Source organism: Crinia signifera, chromosome 6 (genome assembly GCF_055691185.1).
Source record: "Crinia signifera chromosome 6, ASM5569118v1, whole genome shotgun sequence".
Classification (NCBI taxonomy): Eukaryota; Metazoa; Chordata; class Amphibia; order Anura; family Myobatrachidae; genus Crinia; species Crinia signifera.
The window spans coordinates 90,590,738-90,617,439 of record NC_139222.1 but is presented as its reverse complement, the minus strand read 5'-3'; the positions used below and the strand labels follow the sequence as shown (position 1 = coordinate 90,617,439).

The window sequence follows — 26,702 nt, the reverse complement described above, 5'->3', positions numbered from 1 at the left end:
ACTGTATTTTATAATATGTACTATACTGTCTGCATGTGTACTGTGTTTTGGCTGTGCTGCGACACGGTATATGTGTGATATTTGTTATCGTCTGTTTTTTGCATTCTTTATGTACAATAAAGACCTGCTTTTTCAATCAAAAAATCTGTCTATGTATGTGTGTGTGTGTATATATATATATATACACATATATAGTTATATATATATATATATATATATATATATATATATATATATACAGTGGTCGAAGTGGAAATTTTGAAGTGGGGGTATGGAAATTTTGAAGTGGGGGTATGGAAAAGTAAAGAGTGAATATAGTGCGCACCTTTGGACACCCCCCTGTCCATCAACGTCCCCTGCCAGACTGCCCCGTTGTACAGGGGTATTACAAAAGCACAATATGTGCTGCTGAGTGATCAGAGAGCATCCTGAGGGGGGAAAAAAACTTTTTTTTTTTATCTTCAGATTAAAGTGGGGGTATGCCATACCCCCGTATACCGCCCCACTTCGACCACTGTATATATATATATATATATATAGTATGTATGTAGTCGATAGTGTTTTGTCTGGTATGGAGAGGAACCCAGCAGAAACCTGTATTGGATTTTGACATCCAGGGGGTGCTCACAGACAAGCAACCTCAATCCCTATTAGCCTGGTTCATAAAGTCACATCACCATAAGGATTTATTCAAGCCAATGTACACGGAATGAGATGTCATGTAGAGAACTACCTAATACTATAGCTGCTTCAGAACCTCTTAGGAAATAATAGCATAGTTCCATATCAGCACTGATTGCAATGAGTGAACCCCCAGATGACAAAAGGTGTTCTATTTACAATCATTACAAGCATGACTAGGATCATGATAGCTGCAGAATTAGAAATTGGACATAGAGGAGCAGCCCTGGTTGTGTCCCTTGTGACCTGAAGTCAGCTGGTATGGTAATAACCCTCCTCCCATCCCCCTACACTAATTCTCCACCTCCTCCTCATTACCAGCTCTGGCTGCTTTTGCAAATCATGCTGCCAGCAGCAGACTCCCATGCCCAGCTCCCTCACTGTGCTATAAACACAGGAGTTCACCTGAGGGTAGCAGAATCCTCTCCTGCCCTCCACAACACCCCCTCCTTCTATATCTAGCGACCTACTAAAAATAAACCCCCCAGTGCAAAGCACTAAGCCTCATTGTCCCCTGTTGTTGCAGGCGGCGCCGCACGGCTTGTCGGGGGATGTAGTCCTCACCCCTGGCGGCTTGGGCTGGCGCTGATGCTGCGGGAACTACAACTCCCAAGAGCCCCCGCGGGAGGACGGAACTCTCTCTGCCCGGGGAGTGTTTGCCATTTAAATAAACAGCGAGGAAAATGGCGGAGTGTTCGGTAGGGGAATAAAGGAGCAAAAAAAAAAAGGAGAGAGGCAGCTGCGTGAGTACATCTCTTTTACCCTCCCTGGGGCTTTTCTCTTCTTAGCATGCCTTGAACTGCAATGTGCCACCCCTGTTCTTAGCCCTCATAGGGGTGTAAACTGGCTAGCTGCAAACTTTACGGATTTTTGGGGAAAGCTGTCACCCTGAGCTGTAGAAACCTGCTGTGCACTTGAGCAAGTTGCAGCTCCCTCCGCCCCTCACTGCCTGCATATGACTGGGGAGCTGGCTGCTTGCAGACCATGTTGCTGGATTAGCTTCGTTATTACATTAGTGCATTATAAAAGTTGACTTGCAATATAAAACTTGTCACAGTCTGATGGACTCTCTACATCGTTAATGGAGCCCCCCCTCCCTTTCAATCATGTACTGCTTTTCTCTCCATTTGCCATACAGATGTACAATATTATTTTCCTTTCCTGGATTACATTGCTTCTCTGTTCATTATTCATGCAGCCCATAGCTAAATTACATGACTTGATCTATTTACAAATTGCCTTTTTAACCCCATTTCATTGCTGGATTGAATGTCCTGATCACTTCATTATTTAACAAATCCAATTCCTGCTCTGCATAATCTGTTGCCTGTTTCATGTGGTCTTGAAGGTTTTATTATGTTTCCCTGGAGTAGATATTGTACATCCTATGGCTGGAATGCTATGGAGGCTTGTGCAGTGGTTAATACTGGCATTGGTCTGACTTGTCACATTTTCATGGGTCTACCTTTTCTTGCTGAATAACATGGGATCTATCAGTCTCTATTCCTGATCTGTATTTAGCATGTCTTGTTAGACTGAGGAGCTGGGGGTTGGTATCACCTGCATGTGAATAAGCTAGCCTTCTCTGAGATAATAGCTCAGGTTAACCCTCCTGTTCCTGGATTTGTTTTGTATGTAAAGTACATATTCCCTTCCTCATGAACTGACTCTGTGTGTGCTGGCCAGATTATCCAGAGGTTTGCTGGGTGGCACGGTGGAGTTCTTTTACTGCAGTGCTTTGACATTGGTGGCCGCTACATAGCCCTCAGCAGAAGATGCTCTGTCTTGTATTAGTTGGGAGTGGAGGCTTCACCTTGTATCTTCTCCTTTTATTTTTTAATTGACTGAGATTGCTGATCTGTACCAGCAAGTGCCTCTGAAGTTACCTCTGTGATCTACCTATTTCCTTTAACAAGAGGTTAAACTTTGTGATTCAACCTATATCACCTTTAAGGGTTTTTGCCTCCTCCCTGAGTTAAAGTCTCTCACTGCCAACAAAACCTGTTTTCTTTTCTCAATGTGCAAACAAGGCAAGCAGGTCCTAACCCTCATGCCTCCCGTTCCTCCTGCTGCTCACAGGCTCGCTAACAAGGGCTGGAAGCATGGCTTCTATTTGGCTTTCTCATTAAGTGAACAATGTTCCTGCTGGAGTGGGGGACACTGCAATTGTGCTCTTTGTTTGTGGAAGCTGAGCCCTTTCAGCGTAGCATGTTGTTCAAGGTTGCCTCAGGTCCTGCATGGAAATGAGCGCAATTGGGGTTGTTATGGACCCAAATGATAGATTCTGCTACACGCGGGTGGCGCACAGTCATATTACTGATGGCATCTTTAGGAATGTCAACAAGATTGGAGAGGCTAAACTGTAGTCATTACTAGAAGCCCATAGTTATCTGCTTGTAGACCCAGATCATATTGCAGTACATGTCTGTTATCATTTTGAAATCCTTAATCTTCTCCCTACTGTACTCGTGAAATCCTTTACTACCCTGCCAAAACGCCTTCATTTGGACATTGCTTTGTCAGGCATGGAGGGTTAATTTGACAGCATTTGGTAAGCTGGTATTTCATTGGTTGGCTGGCAAGAAAAAAGTACCAGTAGTATTGCACAACTACCGTTCTGTGATTACTTTGGAGACAGCTGTTTATAAAATGTACTATAAAAGGATTAGTTATATAGCTTCATATTTCTATATGAGGCTGATGCCATTCTAGCCACCGGGCAATCTTCATCGGTTGTTCAATTGGCCGTTGACTGTCGTTAACGCTTTGGTGTATTTGCCTCATGTATGGTAACTGAAGAGGGCATCATGTTAGGTGCATATAGATTGTTACGCTTATGTGGCCGCATGTAAAAGCAAAAGGTTGACATAAACATTTTCGATATGTGTGCTTTTTTGTGTGTATGTCGACATGGACACTGTATATGTAACGTGTCCCCTCGCTTTGGGCACTATAACTCGCTGTGCTTGGCACACTATTATGCTCCCCCTCCATGTCCACAGGGATTGTAAAGTATGTATAAGTCTGTTAAACCCCCCCCCCCCCCATTTTTTTTTTAAGTTGTCAACACTTCATGTGCCGACATGTCAATGTTGACCTAGAGCAGGGGTGGGGAACCTCAGGCCCTGGGGCCGTATGTGGCCCCCATAGCCGTTTGAGTGGCCCTCCCACCCACCAGGCGGCTTTGCCAGGACTCAAGTAGAGGGGAATTCTCACGAGAGTTCGGTAGTTCTTGCAAGATTCCTCTTAATCAACAGCAACTGGAGACTGTCAGTCCTATTCAGCGGCAGCCGCCGAAGCGTGGGAAGGCTGCAGCAGGACAATTTGTAAGAGACATTTTTACATATGGCCCCCGAAGGATTTTTTCCACATACAAACGGCCCTTGACACAAAAAAGGGTCCCCACCCCTGACCTAGAGTATGTCAACAATTTTTAAGTGTCAGCCTACTCATGGTCAACCATTAGTGTTTGACCTAATGCAGGGGTAGCCAACTCCAGTCCTCAAGAGCTACCAACAGTTCATGTTTTCCAGGTCACCTGGCAGGTACACAGAAGAATCAGAATCAACTTTATTGGCCATGTATGCTTGCGCACACTAGGAATTATTTGTGGATTTACAGGTGCACTCATTACTGACTGACACGTGATAAAAGATCCACAGGTGGAGCTAAATACTTCACTTGTGATTCTGTGAGGAGACCTGCAAACCGTTATCTATTGGTAGCTCTCGAGGACTGGAGTTGGCTACCCCTGGCCTAGTGATTGTCGACTGTATACCTTGGTGGAGTGGAATGTGACTAGATCAGTGATTTTCAACCATTTTACCTTGCGGCACACTAAATAAGACTTTAAAATTGCCAAGGCACACCATGAGATCCCCACAGGGCAAAACACATTGGCCACCACAGGAGACAAACAAACCTATTGGCCCCCACATTAAAAACAATCACACTGGTCCCCACAGGTAACAAAAATAAAATACATTGGCCCGTTACATGAAAAGAAGAGACCAGTGAATAACATTTAAACTGGTGGTGGCTGTAAATGGGTTTGGGCATCTCTAGATGTGGGGGCACACTTGAGAACAGCTCAAGGCACACTAGTGTGCCACGGCACAGTGGTTGAAAAACACTGGACTAGATGGTTGGTAATCTGCTTGTGGCAACACACTAGGGTGCAGATATACTAAGCCTTGTAGAGACCTAAAGCACCAACCAAATCAGCTCCTAACTGTCACATTACAGGATGTTTGAAAAAATGACAGGAGCTGGCTGTTATGTTATCTCTCTCCACTTTATGACTCTTAAAGGCTTATATAACTGTCCCTGGGAGAGTTCAGTCGTTGGCAAACTGGATATCCCTTCTGCCTTGATAGGGGCTGCATTGGCCCCAATGAGTTGTTTGCTTGTAATTGTTCTGTATGCCTGTCTTGCATCTAAAATTATTAAATAAATCTCTATCTGCTGCGGAACACATTTATACAATGTTACACATATTGGGCGGGATGCTATATAGCAGAAATGCGGTAAAAACCCCGTTTTCGGGGTTTCTACCGCATCTCTATATGCTATATGGCGCCTCCGCAGTGTCAGCGCTGCGGAGGGAATCGCCAGCTAAAGCTGGCGAATCCCTGCAGAAGCCTATGGGCTTCTTACCGCAGCGCTGTTTGAGGGATCCGTCACGGATCCCTCCCAGCGTGCCCTGCGGCCGGCGCCGGGGTCTGCGCATGCGCAGATGGACTCCCGGGTCACAGACCCGGAAGTCCAGCGCCGGCACCGCATCGCAAGGGACAGCTCTTACCGCAAGAGCTGTCCCTTGCATGAATAACGGCATATGTTATAGCATATGCCGTTACTAATAATGCGGTAGCCGGCGATAATGGGCGCGGATGTTACAACATCCCGCCCATAGTATACAATATCGCATCTAGGTTTTGCGATGAGATGAGATCTAGTACAAAAGTATGTGCTGCATATACTTTTTGTACTAGATCTCATCGCAAAACCGAGATGCGATGAGATGCGATATTGTATACAATAATTGTAACGTGTATGGGCACCTTTAAATGGCAGTATTTAATCCCCCCTCCCAGCACTTATATGCCAGATGCTATTTAATTGTTTCTGCCAATGGGCATGTAAACATTTCAGCTTGCTCCCCTCTGGAGGTGGCAAGCTGAAATGCTCAAAAAGTCCCCCATTTCAGTGCCCATATGGGACCTTTCGCATCACACCCATTAGTTTGGTCAGGTTTAGCAGCTCATAAAGAACACCGTTAAAAAAATTAACTGAATATTGCCCCAGAATTTCCCATCACTCACGGAAGATTGGGCACACTAAAACAATTGAATACCGACCTTAGAGCCTCCATACACCAGAAAGAGATTTTACCCAAGCGTACAATCTTGAGGAGTTGTCCGACAGATTGTGTGCAATGTGCGGTCCCACAAGTCGAATGGTTGGTCCTCTAATCATGCGTACTGCACGTCTGATCAGTCGCGATTGGCAAAAATTTAGTTTGGGATTGAATACGGGCCTTAGTGTGTATGTAACACAGTTATTGTGGTCGAACCACATGTTACATATGTAAATTGATGTTCATAGCAAAACTAAAGTTGGGAATTATATGGGTAACCATTTGTTCCTTCAGCTACATGTTTAAAAAAACAGCAGCCTGTTCCTAAAATAGGAAGGCACATTACATTGCAAAGCAAGGGTGTATCATGATGAAAAGTCTCCTGCATTGTTTTTCTTGAACTTATTAGTTTGAAACAGCACTTGTACACTTATACCCCTTTTACACCAAGGCAAAAACCTGTGTTTTTGCCTTGGAATCAAATCGCATGGCTCAGTGTACACATTCGATTTAGACTATATAGTACATATCTGTACTATATAGTCCTGCCTGCATAGTCTACTTTTCTATTTGATTTCAATGCTGCACATCGGGATCCAATGCAGCTGTAAACCGTTCGGTTTGATTGTCTATATAAGCAAAAAATGGTAATAGAAAAATGGTCCAAAAGGAACTGTGTTTATGGGGCATAACTTTGATAAGAATACCTGGTGTGTGAGGCAGAGAATTTAATTAATACCACGTTCTCATTGCCGCCCCTGCAAAAACCTGGGTTTTTGGTGGGGCACAGATCATCTCAGCTCTACAGAGTAGACCATTCATACTGCACCTAATGCTGAGAGTTGACATAAGATTTTGACTATATAGTCAAAATCGTATGCAGATCGCACAGGTTTCTTACCTTACGATCCTGATGCGCACTCCTGTGACAGCACAAATCGAAACCCAGATAGACAGGGCAGCAATGACTATATAGTGCAACTCGAATGTAGATTGTATGTAAATAGTACAGAGTTAGCAAAGATTGCATAGCACTCAAATCTTAAGTCGATTAGCAAGGGAATCTCACTGTGTAGACCCGAGAAATTCCTTTTTCTTCTTCTTACTTCATGGCAGCCCGACAATGGGTTCATCCCTCTCTCCCCTCATATTCAGACAGGTAGTTTTTTCCCTTCTTCCACCTGTATATTAACCAGCACCTTTCCCCATGCCTCCAGTCTTTTTCCTGTCTCCTAAGAGCTAGACAGGGTAGTATAGGTTTATTAGTTTTTTTTTGGCTTACTGGTAGGCGTTATGCTGCCAGTCCTGGGCAGCATAGGGATGGCGGTGCCGGTTCCCGTGAGGATGTCCTGGCCAGTGGCATGGACGGATGGTGCACAGATCCCCTTGTGGATGCGGCGGTGGAGGGCCATTAGATGTGGTTCCCGGGGTCAGCGTCCGCGGTAGCGGCATGGCAGGCACCCTGCAGCAGTTAGTATCCGCCGGAGGGATCACGCTGTCTGACTTCCGGCGGAAATTCTATGCGGGTCAGCGGCGTGCGTTCCATCGCGTCCTCTGTGGATGACGCGCACTATGCCCGACGCCTGGCCGGAAGTACTGCGTTCCGGCCTGGCGTGCGTTCCAGCTGGGGGGGCGGAAGTAGCCTATATTATGCGCCTGGTCGGTGTAACAGGCGCTTCCGAAGTTTGTGCACTAAGGTCAAGGGCTGTGTTCTGCTGACAGCACCTTGCATGAAATTATGGACGCAGAGGAAGCCTCTCAAAAAGTTTCTGCATTGCTGCCCAGGTAAGTCCTCTTAGAGGACTGTTTATTTTTAGTTTTGCTTAGGTTAGTTAGTGATTGTCATCTGTTCAATTGTAGTGTGCCTGTGGTGACTAAGAAGAAGCTTGCTAAGAAGAAGCATGTTAATAAAACCTGCATTGGATGTGATAAAGTCTTCACTGGTGAAAAATCCATGTGTCGGGTGTTCGCAGGATGCTGCTGCTAGTATTGGTATCGTGTCTCAAATTAGTGAGTTAATGACATGGATGAAGAAAAATTTCGTTTCTAAAGAGGAATTTCAAGGTAAAAGGTCCAGGTCACAGACCAGTTTGGACCAAGAGTGTGATGTAATACCCATTGTTGTGGATACTGATGACGATAGGAGGTCCGGCGACTTAGTCGAGGAGGAGCGCTCATTTAATTTGGAATTTGTGGAGATTGTCCTTAAAGATTTGTATAAAACGTTGAACTATAAACAGCCGGTTAAGACTGAATATGAATTATTCGAGGACAGATCCAAAAAGGGAAGGTGTTTTCCCGTTCATAAAGTTGTTAAAGAAATCCTCACTAAGGAATGGGCCAATGCGGATAAGCGTATTGGTTCCATTAAGAGGGCAGAGAGAATGTACCCTATAGAGGATGTGGAGTTCCTAAAATGGTGCAATATTCCCAAGATAGATGCAGCAGTGTCTGAGTTCACCACTAGAACAACAATTCCTCTGGAGGACGGTGCCTCTCTTAAAGATGCTATGGACAAGAGGATGGAGAGTGCATTGAAAAGACTTCATATCTCCAGCTCAATATCCATTAAGTCAGGTGTGGCCATAGCCTCTTCAGCGAGGGCTCTCAGAATCTGGTGTGCCTCTCTACAGGAGGATCTACAGGAGCGAGTGGCCAGAGAACAGATCATTAGTAGTCTAGCTCAGATACAGCTAGCAGTCGACTACATCTGTGAGGCATCATTAGACGTGCTGGATTATTCAGCTAAGTCGTTAACGTCCGGAGTAGTGGCAAGGAGGGCCCTGTGGCTTAAGTCCTGGGCGGCGGACTCCCACTCTAAAAATAAGCTGGCTACTCTGCCGTTCAAGGGGGAGTTCCTCTTTGGCAGTAAACTAGACCAGATGATACAGAGTTTGTCAGGAGGTAAGTCAGTGAGACTTCCCCAGGATAAGAAGGGAAGGGACTCTAACTATTTCCCCAGACAAAATTTCAGGCAGGCCAGATCCTATAGGCCTGGGAGGCCATTTCGGGAGCGATATACCTCGGGGATTTCCAGGGCATTCTTCCGACAGACTGTTAAAAGAGGCGATAAAAAACAGTGACAAACCATGTCCCGTGGAGAGTATCCAGGTGGCCGGAAGATTGCTACAGTTTGCTCACGTGTGGAAGCAAACGGTTCGAGACACTTGGGTACTAGAAGTAGTGTCCACAGGGTATCGGTTAGAGTTCCTTTCTAAACCCAGATGGGAACATTTTTTAGTTTCACAGCTCCCAGTTTCAGGTGTGGAGCGGAGGCTCTGGTCTCAAGCATAAAGGACCTGATAGAATCAGGAGCAGTAGAGACTGTTCCAGAGGCAGAGGAAGGCCTAGGGTTCTACTCTCGCCTATTTGTAGTAACAAAAAGTTCTGGAGGACTCGGAACAATTTTAGATTTAAGGGACTTAATGCCAGAATTTGGAAACGGAAGTTTCACATGGAGACAACCAGGTCTATCCTAATGGGTCTAAGGAGAAACGACTACCTCGTCTCAATAGATCTAAAGGACGCTTATTTTCATGTCCCTATATGTACATAAGACAGAAAATTTCTCAGGTTCTGCGTTTTCAGTTTACCTGCCTTCCTTTGGCCTTACGTCCTCACCGAGGGTATTTACAAAAGTGCTAGTGGTCATGATAGAATCTCTGAGGAAAAAGGATATAGCAGTATGGGCCTATCTGGACGATTTACTCATCTCAGCAAGGTCAGAGGCAGAAGCTGTTCGAGACGCAGAAACAGTCATCCAGTTTTTACAGGATCACGGGTGGTTGATCAACTGGAGCAAGAGTCACCTGTCCCCTACGCAAACTATTCAGTATTTGGGCGTCGTCATAAACACGGCAAATTACTTTGACCAGTCAGAGGTGCAGCAAGATTCAAGAGCTTATTACTGTTATTCAAGAGAATCAGAAGGTTCCGTTGAGACTAGCAATAAGTCTTCTAGGGATGATGGCGTCAACAGTGGAGGTGGTTCCCTGGGCCAGATGGCATATGAAGACATTACAGTGGCATCTTCTTTGATATACCAAAAGTCGGGTCTCACTGGTCCGCTACATCATGTTACCTCGCCCAGTGATCCTATCCCTGCGTTGGTGGCAAAGCAGATACCTAGCATCCAGAACAATGTCTCTATCAAGTCCGCAGTACGTGGTGTTGACAACGGATGCAAGCGCCACAGGGTGGGGAGCACATTGTTTAGGCGAAACTACCCAAGGTATTTGGTCCATTCAAGAGTCAGATCTGTCGTCAAATAACAGAGAACTCCGAGCAGTGTGTATGGCCATGGAAGCTTTCAGTGCGGATATAGTGGGGTCTCATCTGCGAGTTTTCTTAGACAATGTAGCCACAGTCGCGTATATCAACAAGCAAGGAGGGACAAGAAGCCTCCCACTGTTGGAAGAAATTTGGTCTATCATGGTCTGGACAGAAAAACATCTGTTGTCAGTCTCAGCACTGCACGTGCCCTGAGAAGAGAACCAGTTGGCGGACTTCCTGAGTCGAAATCAAGTATTGCCAGGGGAATGGGAACTAAAGGACTCTGTTTTCCAGCAAATAGCTCGCCGTTTCGGACAACCTCAAATAGATCTCATGGCGACTCCAGGAAATTCGAAGGCTCCTCGGTTCTTTTCCAGGTTCCCGGCGCGAGGGTCAGAAGGTGTGGACGCTCTCTCAGAGGTGGGAGTTCACTCTCGTGTACATATTTCCACCATTCCCACTCATTCACAAAGTCTTGTGGAAAATCAGGTCGGAGAGAGCTTCAGGCGATAGCCATTCTTCCAGATTGGCCCAGGAGGTCCTGGTTCCCGATGGTGGAAAGCATGGCGGTGGCAGAGCCATGGTTTCTTCCAGTATCGCACGATCTACTGAGACAGGGACCAGTAGTATGTCAAGACCCACAGAAATTACGTTTAGCGGCGTGGAGTTTGAGAGGAAGCAGTTAATGGACAGGGGTTTGTCTCCGGTTGTAATCGACATACCTCTGCAGGCAAGAAAAAAGGTGTCGTCAAACATATATTACAGAATCTGGAGGATCTTTGCGGGATGGTCAAAGGATAAGTTCCCATTTCCTAATGCAAACATGTCACATATTTTGCAGTTCCTCTGTGAAGGGTTCAACAAAGGACTCTCAATAGCGACTCTGAAAGTACAAATTTCTGCACTCAGCACGCTACTGGATAGGAAATTGGCCGACCACGCTCTAATAAAAAGATTTTGTCAAGCAATGAAGAGAATCCGACCAAAAATCAGACCGGTAGTCCCTCAATGGGATCTCAACTTAGTATTAAATGGTCTCATGTCAGCTCCATTTGAACCGTGTGAAAGGTCCAAACTGAAATTTCTCACGTGGAAAGTGGTATTCCTGGTGGCCATCACGTCAGCAAGACGAGTGGGGGAGCTACATGCTTTGTTATGCTCCGAACCCTATCTTAAGTTATTTCCGGACAAAGTAGTCTTTAGAACCAAACCTTCTTTTTTTGCCGAGGCTTGTTTCTTCTTTTCATATGAGTCAAGATATTGTTTTACCTTGTTTTTTCCCAAATCCAACCAGTAGAAGAGAAGAGGATCTTCATACATTGGACATGGTTAGGACAATAAGAGTTTATTTGGATCGAACGGCTGGCTTCAGGAAAACGAAGTCATTGTTTGTGATTCCGCAAGGGGCAAAGAAATGATTCGCTCCTTCGAAACAAACTATCTCTAGGTGGCTCAAAGAAGTAATTTGTTTCACATATAGGAAAGTTGTCCGGCAAGTTCCAGAAGGTATAAAGGCACACTCGGCTAGAGCAATGGCAACTTCGTGGGCAAGAGAGGCTAACGTCTCGGTCAAAGACATATGCCAGGCTGCGACGTGGTTGTCCATACATACCTTTTGCGAAGCATTATGCATTGGATGTGTCTGAAGAATCTTTTGGGAGCAAAGTTCTACATCAGGCCTTGATCTAAGGTATTGTAGCCCACCCTACTGCTTTGGTATATCCCATTGTCGGGCTGCCATGAAGTAAGAAGAAGAAAGCTACGGATTATACTTACGATAATTCCTTTTCTTCGGAATACTTCATGGTAGCCTATATTACCCCCCCCCCCATGTTTTTGTTTTTCCCTAGGATCGGTGGCGGAGACATGTCAAAAGACTGGAGGCATGGGGGAAGGTGCTGAATAATATACAGGTGGAAGAAGGGGGAGTGTCCTAGGGAAAAAACTACCTGTCTGAATATGAGGGGAGAGAGGGATGAACCCATTGTCGGGCTGCCATGAAGTATTCCGAAGAAAAGGAATTATCGTAAGTATAATCCGTAGCTGTCTGCCCCGTTCACACTGCTTCCCTGGTCTGCCTGCCAACAAGTGTGTGGAATCTAAGAGCAGCTTTGATTGGCTGTTGAAAAAGTAGCTTTGATTGGCTGTTTAAAAAACAGCTTTGAGCAATGCAATGAGCTTGCTTTTTTGGATCTTGTGTGAAAAACCCCGGGTCTTGCCTGTTCACACTGCCGTACACCCCTGTATTTCCCAGGAAAAACACTGTATATTGTTTGTTGCTTTTTAAATGATATTATAATGAGCACCATCAAAGCTACTTTTTATGACTTCAATCTGCTCAACTTTTCACATGTGTTGCATTTAAATCTGGTCTAAATTTACAGTTGACTGTTAAATACAGTCAACAAAAACAGAAACTTTCCAGGACTTCCCAGAAACTTGCTAAAAAAAGGTCTTTGACAGATTTTTATTTTTTATTTTGTTAATGCTGTTATGGTGCGTATACACGGTTTGATTCCGCTTTCTATTCGATATGGACTATTCGACCTGCTCTGAAGTTTTTTTTTTTTTCTACTTTTCGATTTCCACTATTTTCTATTCGATTTGCTGTTAGATCAACACTGGCTTCAGGCAGAAGATGGACATTGAATCGAATGCTGCAGTGAACACATTAGATTTGCACAATCTTCAGATGTAGCGCCGCTTATTCAGCCGGCGACTGGAGATAGAATCGCGCGCCCTGCTCACCGCCGCCTCCCCGCAGAGTATCTACATAGACTGTGAATAGCTCTACAGCAGGGGTGGGGAACCTTTTTTGTCCCAAGGGCCGTTTTGTAGGGGGAAAAAATCCTTCGGGGGGTCATATGTAACAATTTCTCTTACAAATTGTCCTGCTGCAGCCGTCCGATGCTCCAGCGGTTGCCGGTGCATAGGCTTAAAGTCTCCGGCTGCTGTTGATTACGAGGAATCTGGCGAGAACTACCGACCTCCTCACAAGAATTCCCCTGTACTTGACTCCTGGCAAAGCCGCCAGGCAGGTGAGAGGGCCACTCAGACCGGCTACGGGGGCTGCATACGGCCCCCGGGCCTGAGGTTCCCCACCCCTGCTCTACAGCAGTGGTTCCCAACCCTGGTCCTCAAGTACCCCCCACAGTACACATTTTCCAGGTCATCCAGCAGGTGCACAGATTATTCAGGCACATTTTAAAAGATCCACAGGTGGAGCTAATTATTTCACCTTTGATTGTGTTTGGAGACCTGGAAAACATGCACTGTTGGAGGTCCTTGAGGACTGAGCTTGAGAACCACTGGTCTATAGTATATCCTCTTGTGACATTGTGTAAAGGAGACCAGAGAATCCCATATTCAATGCTGAGAGAGCAAGGTGTTTTATATTTCCAAAGTATTTAATTAGCAAATCTAACCATCCCTGCTTTATTATAGGCCAACATCTTCTTTAACTGACCTTGTCCCTACAAGTAACTACTTTTATTAATATATTACAGAAGTCAATAGTCGGTTTACATGTGGCTATTTTTGGAGGCAATTCAAATGATTTTTGGGCACTGTTTCATAATTGGCACTCGATGGAGCAATTCACTTGTTGGTCTGATTGGCACAAGTGCCGTGGGCACCCACCAATCTCTGCTTGCAGCTTCCGGAGGTGGCAAGCAGAAATGTTTGAAAGTCTGTGGCTTTGGTGCCAAAACAAGTACTATAGATAGGTTTAGTCACTTACAAGGTTAAACCAGCTGCTTTTGGGTGTGACAAGCGAGATTATTAATGGGCACCCAAAATAACTGGATTGCTCCGTCGGGTAGCCATTAATGATCGCAAAACAAAAAGACAATTGAATCGCTCCTGCTTTCATAAGTTTGCAATAGAATCATTCTAAAACTTAATTTAGATTGAGAGTTCTATTGTAGGTAGTTATCCCTAAAAGACAAAAATGGCTCTTCAGAACTATCCCTGACATTAGGGACACCTAGTGTTCCCGCTAGGCTGTTTTAGTTGGGCGCTGCGCCCTGCCCGATTTTTAAAGGGCAAAATGTGCCCTGCCCCTCTAGCAGCGCCCCGCTAAATCAGCCTGCAGTATGTCCCGCCGGAGTGCCCGGGCCGTCGCATCGCTGAAGGGGGCTTGCCCGGCCATGGCTACGTCCCGGCAGCTCAGTGACGTAGTCATGGCCGGGCAAGCCCCCTTCAGCGATGCGGCGGCCCGGGCACGCCCCCATGTGCGATGCGGCGGCCCGGGCACGCCTCCTTTGGTGATGCGGCGGCTCGGGCACGCCCCCTGTAGTGACGCGGCAGCTCGGGCACGCCCCCTGTAGTGACGCGGCGGCCCGGGCACGCCCCCTGTAGTGACGCGGCAGCCCGGGCACGCCCCCTGTAGTGACGCGGCAGCCCGGGCACGCCCCTTCTAGTGACGTCGGCGTGCCCGGTCCGCCCCTCCAGCGCCCTACCTCATTTGGTTCCTAGAAGGAACACTAGACACCCCCCCTTGTCTGTAATTAGACAGGAGTTGAGTGGCTGGTGTGTTGTCACAGCCCAACTTTATCAGTCCACCTGACTTCATAAATTTGCCCCAAAGTTATCTAAAGTAGTGGTTTTAATTCTGTATTTCCTCTCCATTACAAAAATGAATAATGTCTTGCTTCTGACTCAATTTGATTAATTGAATGGGAAATGAATTTGCAAAATACTGGTGAGCTTCACACCAAAAGCACCTGGAAGGGGATGTAGTTCAAAACTGCAGTTATTATACTAAATCTTACCATTTGTGTTGTGTATATAGTATATAAGCATTTCCACCACCCTCCCCTGCTAATATTCTTTTTGCTAATGTATATAAATGTTATTTTGGTTTGTGCGTATAGTAATTATAGTAGATGACTAAACAATGTATTACTGTATGTACAGTATTATTACATGTGACTAGATCTTGAAGGAAGTGAGTAGCTGAGATGACTCGCAGTTATCAGCTCCAGGGAGTGTCACAAAAAGAGTGATAGAAATGCCAGGAATTTAGCGACTTGTCTTCATATCAGTGGCTACATACACTTGTGTATCTCTGCTTCTTAGCTAGTTTCTAAATGTAAGTCAATGGCATTGGTAATATGCAGTAATAGGTGCAATTATTAACGCAAAGGCAATGGCCAGCCATGTGCAGCGGGTCCCCCTTCCCTCCCTGAACCCTTACCCGGCTGCGATGGCTCCTCTTCCTACTCCCTGCATCCGGAAGCAGTGCAGGAAGGAGGAGGTCACTGGTATGGGGCAGCACAGCAGGAGGCTGGCCGTACACAGGTGAGGAGGTGGGGCGGCGGGGTATAGGAAGGGAAGCCCATGGGGTTACACCATCTAGAAATGGCGTAACCCCCTGCAGTGAAGCCCGGCGGCGGGGCTTTGCTGCATATGATAATGCGGTAAAAGAACGGGATTTTTATGGCTTTCTTTTGTTTGGAGAATCCCGCCCACAATGTAAGCCCTTGGTACAGTGATAGGAGAGACCAGACAGTCCCAAAATGAGAACAGCAGTATAGTGCCAACTGACAGTACATAGAAGGTTCTGTATAATACCCCTTTCACACTTGCAAAAATATCCTGGGTTTTTGCACCTGAACGCGCATCAACCCGGGATTTAGCCCAGTGTGAAGGGGTCTTGAAAGAATATCCCGGGATGAACATCCTGGGATTTCTACCCAGGTCCTGACCTGGGTAGATTCCGGAATCGACCCAGGATGCGGTTAGTGTGAATGGTCCCCGGGATTGGGTACATGGGACTTTAAAAAAGCTGCAGATTGGAGTTTTCTTGAGCTCACAAATGCTGATGTCATCTTTCAGAGCCGTGGAGTCCATTTCTAATGACGTGTGTGTGTGTGTGTGTGTGTGTGTGTGTGTATATATATATATATATATATATATATGTGTGTGTGTGTGTGTGTGTGTATATATATATATATATATTTTTTTATGACCCGGCTCTGCGAGTGTAAAAGGGGTATTTATGTGTCCGAGACACAAGAGAGCAAGGGTGTGTTGGTGCATGTGTGGGTTATACAAAGCTGTTTGTATAGGCATAGTGTTCATGCTAGGCTGTTTTAAGGCCTGCCCTGATCACAGTGCCCTGCTAATGCAGTCTGATCGGTGCCGTCCCAATGCAGCAGTGTCCAGCGAGTGTAAAAAGTTGCTTTTTCCTAAAGCCGCGGTTGGAGGAAGCTCAGCACATCCATAATTGCTGAACACGCCCCTAAGGGTGGTGAATTGGGGATGTCTGATGTTATTGCACTGCCATTCTGTCCGGTACATTACATGTAGGGGGTTATTCTGGTTCACTTGGAAAGGCACAATCACTCTCTAATGGACAAAACCATGTGCACTGCAGGTGGGGCAGATGTAACATGTGCAGAGAGAGTTAGATTTGGGTGCGGTTTGTACTTACAAACTGATATCTTAATTGTAGTGTAAAAATAAATCAGCCAGTGTTTAGCCTGCACAGAAACAATAAAACACTCAAATCTCACTCTCTCTGCACATGTTACATCAGCCCCAAGTGCAGTGCATATGGTTTTGTCCATTAGAGAGTGATTGTGCCTTTCCGAGTGAACAAGAATAACCCCCACAGTTAGATTTGTATTTGTACAAGTCTCAGAATCCTTGTCTCAGAAACCAAGGATAGGGCTGCCAGCGATAATAGCCACCTGTTTGGTATGTTATCACTTGGATATACATATTTTATTTGGGTGGCAGTGTCAATTTGTGTGTGTTTTTTTATTTTTAGTTTTTTTTTTTTTCTTTCTACAGTGAATATAAATTGTTTACATATCCTTAGTGAAATAAATTGGAGTTTATGTGACTTAAGGACTCCATTTCTTCTATTGCGGCGACAATTGCAGGAAAAGAGCCCAAAGGACAGTTAAATGACTGCAGGTCCAACGTGATGCGTGGTTTTGTACGCATTGCACCAGCTGCACAAGCAATCTCTTGGGTTGCTTGTAAGCCAGGCAGGCTTGGCTGGGGATTGCGGGCAACCTCTCTGATGGGAGAAGTCGCCCTTATGTATGGGACTTTTAGACTTCCATCAAGGGCTCCACTTTTTAATGTATCAGAAGATCATTGTTAGGAATAAGAACCAACAAAAAAACTACAGTGTCCTAATCGCCCATCTGAACTTGGTAATTCAGTTCCAAGCTAAGAAGTTCAACATTTCTCAAATTACTTTTTTGGGTGTGGTATCTCAGAGACAATCTCTGGTACGACAGTCATTAGGTTGCGGGAAAAGGTTGAAATGAATTTTTCATGTGTTGTGTTTTTTTTTTTTTTGTATCAGTGTCTAGATCTGAGCATGTGTAACCCCAATTAGTGTACCGTGTCCTCTCGGTATCTATCCGGACTCATGATAGATTGACTCTAGGTTGACAGGGCCCAGAGGTCCACATGAAAAAGGTTGACATGCATTTTTTTAACAATATTTCAAGCTGGCGTGCCAATAGGCGGTATTTCATACCCTACCATCCACTACGGAGTGGAGGGAGAATAGAATAGTGTGCCGAGCGCAAAGCATGGCGAGTGTACGTGGTACACTTAGACGGTGTGTATGTCGACATAGACACAAAAAAACCCCTCCATGTCGACCTTTGGACCCTGTCGACCATTATTGGTTGACAATATGACTGTAGAACTAGACATTGCAGATCTAATATACCATAACCGTCCCCTCAAATGGCTTGGTTGTTTTGTGTGTGTATGTATATAATGTGATGCCTTGAAAAAAGCCAGAATTGCATCAGTTGTAATATTATATATAGTAAGTCAGTTTGAGCAACAATTACTCTGTTTATGGCAAGGCAATGTGAATTTGAACAGTGTATGATATTGGGTGCCTGGATGGGAAATTCCAGTTCTGAAGGTGTTTAGACATTCAACATTCATTGATCTACGGTGTCAGGTGTGTATCGAGAATACCTCATGGAAAACATTACCATCCACCATGGACGGTACAGTTACAGACCATGGGTTCTTAATTATTTGTGTCCAGAATTGTAAAAACCGATTTAAATTGCATCCACATTCTATGTAGGACGTACCAGATGCATATCCAGCAGGTCAATGCAGTGTTCTTTAACTTTCATGGGATATGGAAGCAGAAGATCCACCAGAGTGCCCCTATTAAAACTGGCAATGTGTGCGGTCCAACGAGTCACCCTGATGGTAGTGTTGGGATGTGGTGCAGACTCGTTACCAACAAGGTACCATGAAGGCTGGTGATGTTTCTATAATGGCGTTTGGTGTGTTCACAAGACATAGTTTGGGATCACCTAAACACATTATTGTCCAGTGATGAATATGTTGCAGTGCTTGGTGACCGCTTTCAGCTCTGTATGGACTTCATGTACCCCCACAACGATGGTATATTCCAGTAGGTTGATAAATTGTGTAGCCTGTTTCAAGTTGTCCAAAATTGATTCAAGGAGCATGTGTGATACTGCACCTATAAATATCGGAACTGTGAGAAGCTATCTAGACAACATGAGTCAATCTCTCCAGACATTGTTCATCCACTTGTGGAATTGATGCTATGTTGCTGCACTTGACTATGCTAAAGGGGCCGCTATAGGGGTGTGTGTATATATATATATATATATATATATATATATATATATATATATATATATATATATATATATATATATATATATATATATATATATATATAGCCCATCTAGTCTGCCCCTTTTTTTACCCTTCAGGTAATCTCAACCCCTTTTGATCCTTATTTCTTCGTAAGGATATTCATATGCCTATCCCAAGCATGTTTAAATTGTTCTACTGTCTTAGCCTCTACCACCTCTGATGGGAGGCTATTCCACTTATCCACTACCCTTTCTGTGAAGTAATTCTTTCTAACATTTCCCCTGAACCTACCTCCCTCCAGTTTCAGTGCATGTCCTCTTGTTTTATTACTTCTTTTCCTTTGAAGAAAATTTCCCTCCTGTACTATGTTAAAACCCTTGATATATTTGATGATTTCTATCATGTCCCCCCTTTCCCTTCTCTGCTCCAAACTATACATGTTAAGATCTTTTAGTCTATCCAGGTAAGTTTTGTGATGTAGGCCATGCACCATTTTAGTTGCCCTTCTTTGTACACTCTCCAATGTATTTATATCCTTCTGAAGATATGGTCTCCAGAACTGGACACAGTATTCCAGATGAGGCCGTACCAATGATCTATAAAGTGGCATTATTACGTCTTTTTTTTTTTTTCTGCTACTGATTCCTCTCCCTATGCAACCAAGCATCTGACTAGCCTTCCTCATTACTTTGCTACATTGCTTTCCTGCCTTTAAGTCACTTGAAATAGTGACTCCTAGATCTCTTTCCTCCTCAGTAGTTTCCATTATAGTACCCTTGATACTATATTGAGCCTTTGGGTTTTTGAGTCCCAAGTGCATAATTTTGCATTTTTTTTTTAGCATTAAACTGTAGTTGCCATGCTCTTGACCAATTCTCAAGTTTACTTAGATCATCAGTCATTTGATTTACCCCTCCTGGTGTGTCTACTCTGTTGCATCTTTGTGTCATCTGCAAAAAGGCATACTTTCCCTTCAATACCATTTGCAATGTCACTAACAAAGATATTAAAGAGCACTGGTCCAAGTACAGATCCCTGGGGTACTCCACTGGTAACATGTCCCTCCATAGCATGCACTCCATTTACTACAACTGTCTGTTTCCTATCCTGCAACCAGGGTCTTATCCATTTAATTGTTTTATAAGCCAATCCCACACTTTCAAGTTTATTTAGTAGCCTGCGATGTGGGACAGTGTCAAATGCCTTACTAAAGTCTAGATATGCCACATGTACAGCCCACCCTTCATCTAGAATTTTGGTCACGGAGTCAAAAAAGTCAATGAGACTTGTTTGGCATGATCTCCCTGCAGTAAAACCATGCTGTTTTGGATCCTGTAAGTTGTTTAATTTAAGATATTCCACTATTCTTTCTTTTAATAGTGTTTCCATTAATTTCCCTACTACTGATGTAAGGCTCACTGGTCTGTAGTTACTTGCTTCTTCTTTGCTTCCGCTTTTGTGCAGTAGAACTACATTTGCTCTTCTCCAGTCCTCTGGAACTGCACCTGTATCTAGTGACTGGTTGAATAAATCTGTTAATGGCGCTACCAACACATCTTTTAGTTCTTTTAGTATCCTTGGATGCACTCCGTCTGGCCCCATTGATTTATCCACTTTCAGTCTTGAAAGTTTTGGTAGGACTTTCTCCCTAGTAAATGTACTTCCATTTACCTTATTTTTATGATTGTCCTTGCAACTTAACTGTGGTCCCTTCCCTCCTTCTATAGTGAATACAGAGCAAAAGTAATTTATCTATCTATCTATCTATCTATCTATCTATCTATCTATCTATCTATCTATCTATCTATCTATCTATCTATCTATCTATCACTATACTATACCTTTAAACCAGGGATGGGGAACCTTTGGTCCTCCCAGCTGCTGTTGAACTACACATCCCAGGATGCCATGCTAAAACTGTTGCAGGGCATGCTTGGATATGTAGTTCAACAACAGCTGGAGGGCTCAAGGTTCCAATCTCTGCTTTAAACCAGGATACTTATAAATTCTGTAGGTTTTGTGTCTAACTGACTTTCCAAATGTTTGTGCCTGTATTTAAAAAGTTTGGAGCACTGCACCTTTGGTCGTTCTATACTAATCCTGTAAGGTCATCGGCTGCAGATACTACTCCTATTTGGGAGGGCAGGACTGTTGAAAAGTGTTATGTATATATTCATATCGGATATACAGTATTTTATATAGAATTTGTTAACCTAATTCATTGATGAAAAAGAATCTGATTTTTGGAAAAAAATATTACCCACTTGAGTGGTTTTAAGGGGTAACATGGTAAGCCTATGTACAGGTTATGCTGTTTGACAATTCAAACTACACTGTTCATAACTTTACAAGTGTGTTTCCCAACACCATTTTCCCTACTAGACTATGAAGTGACATATTCATCAATTGTTAAATTATATGAAAAGTTGAATGTATATTTAATGTTACTGCTAAGTCACGCGCACACACTTGAGCAGCTTCATATGTTGCACCTGTAGTCTCTGATGTAAGGGAAGTGGTGTTTCAAACTGAAGTAGTTTGTCATATTTATATACTGACAAGCTTAGTAAATGCATGGAGCAGCTACTGTGGCGCTATGAAATAATTTACAACATGAAAAGTATTCTTACACACCTAATCGTTTCCATTATGTAGATTATATTTGCCATGTGAGCAAAGACAGATTATCACAGAGCGTAATATATTCACAATGACACCTGGCTGGCTGTATATTTACTACACTATTGCAGGATATTGACCATGGTCCTTAATCTAAGAGGACAGGAGTGCACAAGCTTTTTTGGAAATTCTTGACCGTTCATGGACAGAATAGTGTCTTGTGTTTGCCAGCCATTTTCTGGAGCCTACAGTATGTATGAAGTGCTGACGAGTGGAGCACACTGCAGGAAGTAGCCTCAATTACACATGTCCTTAAGCAAATCTTAGTCATCTTGTTATGTATCTAGAAATGAGGTGTTCCATTACCAACATTTCTATTTAAAACCAAATGACATACAGTATATGTAGATCACATGCAAAAGAAATACTTAAAGCAGGCATGTCCAAACTTTCCTCCAGCTGTTGTGAAACTACACATCCCATCATGCCTTGCCAAAGTTTTGCTATTAGAGACTGCGAAAACTATGGCAAGGCATGCCGGAATGTGTAGTTTCACTACAACTGGAGGGCCACAGTTTGGACTTGCCTGACTTAAAGGGTACAAGAGATGAGTGATACCAATATGGAGAGGTACAACTTGTGTGTGTGTGTGTGTGTGTGTGTTTGTTGCACCAATTTTTCTACCATTTGTATTACCCATTTTTTTATTGAATATTTAAATCCATTGAATTCACCCATGTGAGTCCTGATCTCAGGATTTTAATGTTTATTATATTAAGTCATTTACCTGCTTTTGTATTTTGAGTTTTTTGAAGCCACCTTAGAGTGCTGTGGCCTTTATAAGTTTATAAGTCCTTAGAGCTCCTTGGTGACTTCTGTAATCTGTACACATTAGGTGGTGGTTTATATATTTCGCATACAGTTTGGGGATGCAGCTTATCTCTGTATAGGAATACATGTGACTTGATTTGGTTCTTTTATCGGCAAGCCACTGGAATGTCTGCTTTTACATAGTTCTACTCGTGCACTGGAAAAGAATATTTTATAAAATAATTGGAATTTTCCACTGCTAGTTGCTGCTGCTTTGAATATCTGACATGGCAAAAATTCAGCGTTTCATAAAATGAGTCATTGCCGTATAAATAGCCCCACACGAGCATTTCAGAAAAAAAAAATAGTTTGAACTGTGAGGAAAACCTTTTTTAAAGCATCTTCTTTTTTTTTTATTTAGTTTTCAAGTGAAAAAAGTAGCTTGTTTTTTTTTTCTTTTGTTACTTTTGGGGGGGGGGGGGGGTGGGGGAGGAGGAGCCAAGACAACTGAGCAGCAAAGTGTTGGCTGTAGCTGAAGGAACTAATAAAACCTCTTTTTATATAAATATTGAGGCAATACATGTTCCAAAATGTCTGCAAACATGGGATCCTGCACTTTTTCTCCAGACGAGATGTGTGTCTGTCATTGGTCTGTCAGCCTTGTGCTGTAGAGTATGCGAGAGATACGTTTCACCACTGCGTGCCTCAGTAGCGTTTGTGTGCACGTGACAGAGCAGTCAGCTAAGACGCTAATTGGGTCAAGTACTTGAAATGAAAGACCTATTCATACCAGCAGCTTTTCCTCCACCCCTGATTTTAAAGAGCATCTGTTGATTGCACACCATGAAAAGAGCCCATCCATTAAACATGATAAGTGATGTCAATGAGGTAAAAAGCTATCCCTGGCACATTTAATAGGCTCTGGTTCATACCTGTCTCTTCTCCCAGAATGTCTAGGAGGCATCTGAATTAGAGGTAGACCACCTGGACTACAGTGAAAGCAAGCCCTTCAGCAGGGTGAGCTTATCTGCTACAAACTGGATGGTGCAATGCCCACATCATTAACCCTTTCAAGTCCAACGTCTAGTCAGGCTCAACAGCCCTAGCGCTAGTAGCAGATCCAGCGGTGAGCCACTTTATAATAAGAACATTAACATCGTTCAACATTCAATTTAGACCATTTTTTTAAAATAATAAAAAAAAATATTACAATTAATTTAAACCAGACTATGGACTGCAAAATGTTAACTTCGGAAAATATACAAGAATGCTGTATTCTTATGCATCTTGCTTTTGGCGAAAAACCGCTTTTTCAGAAAAACGCTTTTTCAGTTTTACAAGTGAGAAATGCACTTTAAAAGTTTATTCAACTGAACATGGACATAAGTTTTTTTATTTGGTATTTTTTTTTTTTTTTTAGGTTTTAGAATGAAAAAAATAAACAAAACCAACAACCCACTAATATATATATTCATATTCTGTAGTCACATCTAAGAATTCTCTCTCATCCACTCTTTTGCCAAAACTCCCAAAATGTCTTTCATTTTGCAGCTTGGCCTCTGGAGCAAACGCTATCTGAAGATAGTGTTTGCTTTTGTAGCATACGTTCCGGATAAAGCCTTGAGCGCTGGATATCTCCCTTGTCCCTCCCAACTCCCACACGTATATATTCCGCAGACTACACATTTGCAATAGTGCAGCAGCCCCTTATTAATGAATAGGACCAGTGACCAGTGTCGGATAGATGTGGTCCTGGGATTCTCTAGCCAGGAGAATCAAGGAATGTCGGCACAAGATTTCAGAGCTTATATTCTTGGGGTCAAAGAAAGAGCTCAGATGAAAGAGTACTGTGGCATAAAAAGACTTCTCTTAATGTTTGGTGTACTCGACACTGTAAGCTTTTGATGTACTCTTATGTGCTGCCATGGAAAAAAATAGTGTTGTGCCATTGCCCAGAATTGATTTTCTCCATTTATCCGGCAGGAAGGTGGGAGTTGTCTGAGAACCGTATGGCACATTGGTATAGGGGAGTAGAGGGCATGCTGGAGAGATATGTGGAACTACTGAAGCTTAGCGGCAGAACCTAAAATGCTTTTGGATATTGATTGCGTTAGGGAACGGGTTTATTTCAGAGTCTGTAAGTTGGAGTGTGGGGAACATTTTTGTTTATCTGCTTGAGTCCCATAGGGAAACTTCCATGGGGTCCCATTTATGTTGCTCCAGTTTACTGGGCCTCTCCTGCTGTGAACCTAATCTTCAATCCAGGCCCTTTAGCGGTCATACTTCTACACCTTTTTTGCTACAGAGTATGGGCCAGTACAGATAATTCAAACTGGTCTACAGTGGTGGAGTTTCAACCTAGGAACTGTGAGAAGAATCAGCATAAAATTATTATGTTAGTGGCACGATGAAGATGGATAAAATAAACATTTTATTTAGGCATACGGGATGTGGCATGGTGCATTGCCACTGTGACTTCTGTTTACAGCTTGGAGACACACACACACACACACACACACACACACACACACACACACACACACACACACACACACACACACACACACACACACACACACACACACACAGTGAATAATTAGACTAGTTACAGGTATAAGACCAGATACTCCTTTTTTATTTTATTTGGAGCGTATACAGAAAGTTATTCTCACAGGTAAGATGGTGTATTTCTGCCAGTTGCTGCTCCTGTCTCAGAATCTGAGCATATGATGCTCTGGTGTAGGCCTGACCTTGAGGCGGTATGGGAGAAGCAGTTACTATGGTAACTCTGCAGAAATATGGCTCTTCCTCAGGAAAGGAGCATCCCATTAAAGATTGCTGCAGGAATTCTGTTAACCAGTTCCAGCTAAAGAAACTATTACAATTTATTATCTTCTCCAAAAATCTGCACTTCACTGAGCACATACATGTGACAATTCAAACATTCTTTCATTCTCTGATTCATTTAATAGTTAATGTGAGTGATGTGGGAGTTCCCTTATTTTATTTTGTTACCACATATTTTCCTATTACGGAATTTGGCGCATGATAAAGTATGTTGTATGAAATGTGTCCTCCTTTATCCCCCCCCCCCCCCCCCCTCAATATATCCTCTAATACGGACATACATTATCATTGCTGTCACTGTGTGTAGTCTGTGGGGGCGATTCAATTGTTTTTTTGTGGTTGTGCTATATAAGGGGCATTGGACAGGGCAATTCAATTGTCTCTCTTGGCACAAATAACAGTGAACACACATTTCAGCTCCGCCTCCTTCTTAGGTGGCAGTGAAAGTCTGCTGTTTTGGATCCACAATACTTTAGATTAGTTTAGCTGCTATACATTACTAAAACCTAGTCTGATGGGGCACAATATGTACTGATAAAGTACATTTAGATATTGTCCTGTGATTTCCCCCCCCCCCCTTTACTTTAAAAGGGATCAATCCCAGCGTTATTTACTGCGTGCCGGATTGAATTGACCCCCAATGATTGATTGTACCAGATCTATAGTTTTTGTTTTTCTGGATGAATGCTGAGGGACATTATAAGCAATGATTTGCTTTCTTCCACCCAGTTAATTACATAAGGTTTAAATCCCTTTTTCTTTTAACTAAGCCCATGCAAACTTAATGGTTAATATAATCGAACCAGTGTAGCAAACAAGATGGTGTCTTGGGAGCTTTTGCCAGGACCGCTGGTTACTTTATCATTTACACCATTGTCATGTTTGACATCTTGAGTTTAATGAATTTACCATGCAGGCACTGCTTGTATGGAAGAGATTTTCTGAAAATCTGACCTGATTTATGTTGTGCGGAGACCAATATAGATAATACAGAACTAGTGAATTATCTCTGCATGGTATAACTATTGTTACACTATGCACAAGCCTAAAATACAATATATTACTACTCTCAGTAACCTGTACTTGCATTGTGATGGGGAGGAAGGCCGTTCCTACATTTGTATCTAAAAATGTAAATCTCCTGTGCCAGGATCATCAATGGCATGCAACGTTTGTGGAATTGTATTTCTCCCCTTTACTTCTTCTGTTCAATATTCTCACAAATATCTCTGACCTGGGATATTGCTAGAACAACCCAGGTCCCACCTTGGTGTGAAAAGGTCAAGCCAGGTTTGGTGTCCTGGGAATTTAACCCTGGTTGAGACCGTTTTTTTTGGTTTGTTTTTTAAATCAGACATTGATCAGCTGTAGTGTGAAAGGCACAACTCAGGTTATGGTTAAATTGCAGAGGCCTGCCTCCAGGTAGTGACATGGGGCCAGATGTAATGAGCTTAAAAAGTGATAAACCACCAGCCAATCTGCTCATAAT

General features: G+C 43.4%; 1 protein-coding gene across 2 annotated transcripts in view; it reads left to right on the top strand.

Annotated features, from left to right (window-relative positions):
- Positions 1-1,022: 1,022 nt before the first annotated feature.
- NCOA3 (nuclear receptor coactivator 3) overlaps positions 1,023-26,702 on the top strand; it is a 111,254-nt gene continuing 85,574 nt past the window's right edge. For both annotated transcript variants that reach the window (XM_083146428.1, XM_083146426.1), the window contains exon 1: positions 1,023-1,424. The gene's annotated coding sequence lies outside the window, so the exon portion shown is untranslated. The remainder of the gene's footprint in view (positions 1,425-26,702) is intronic.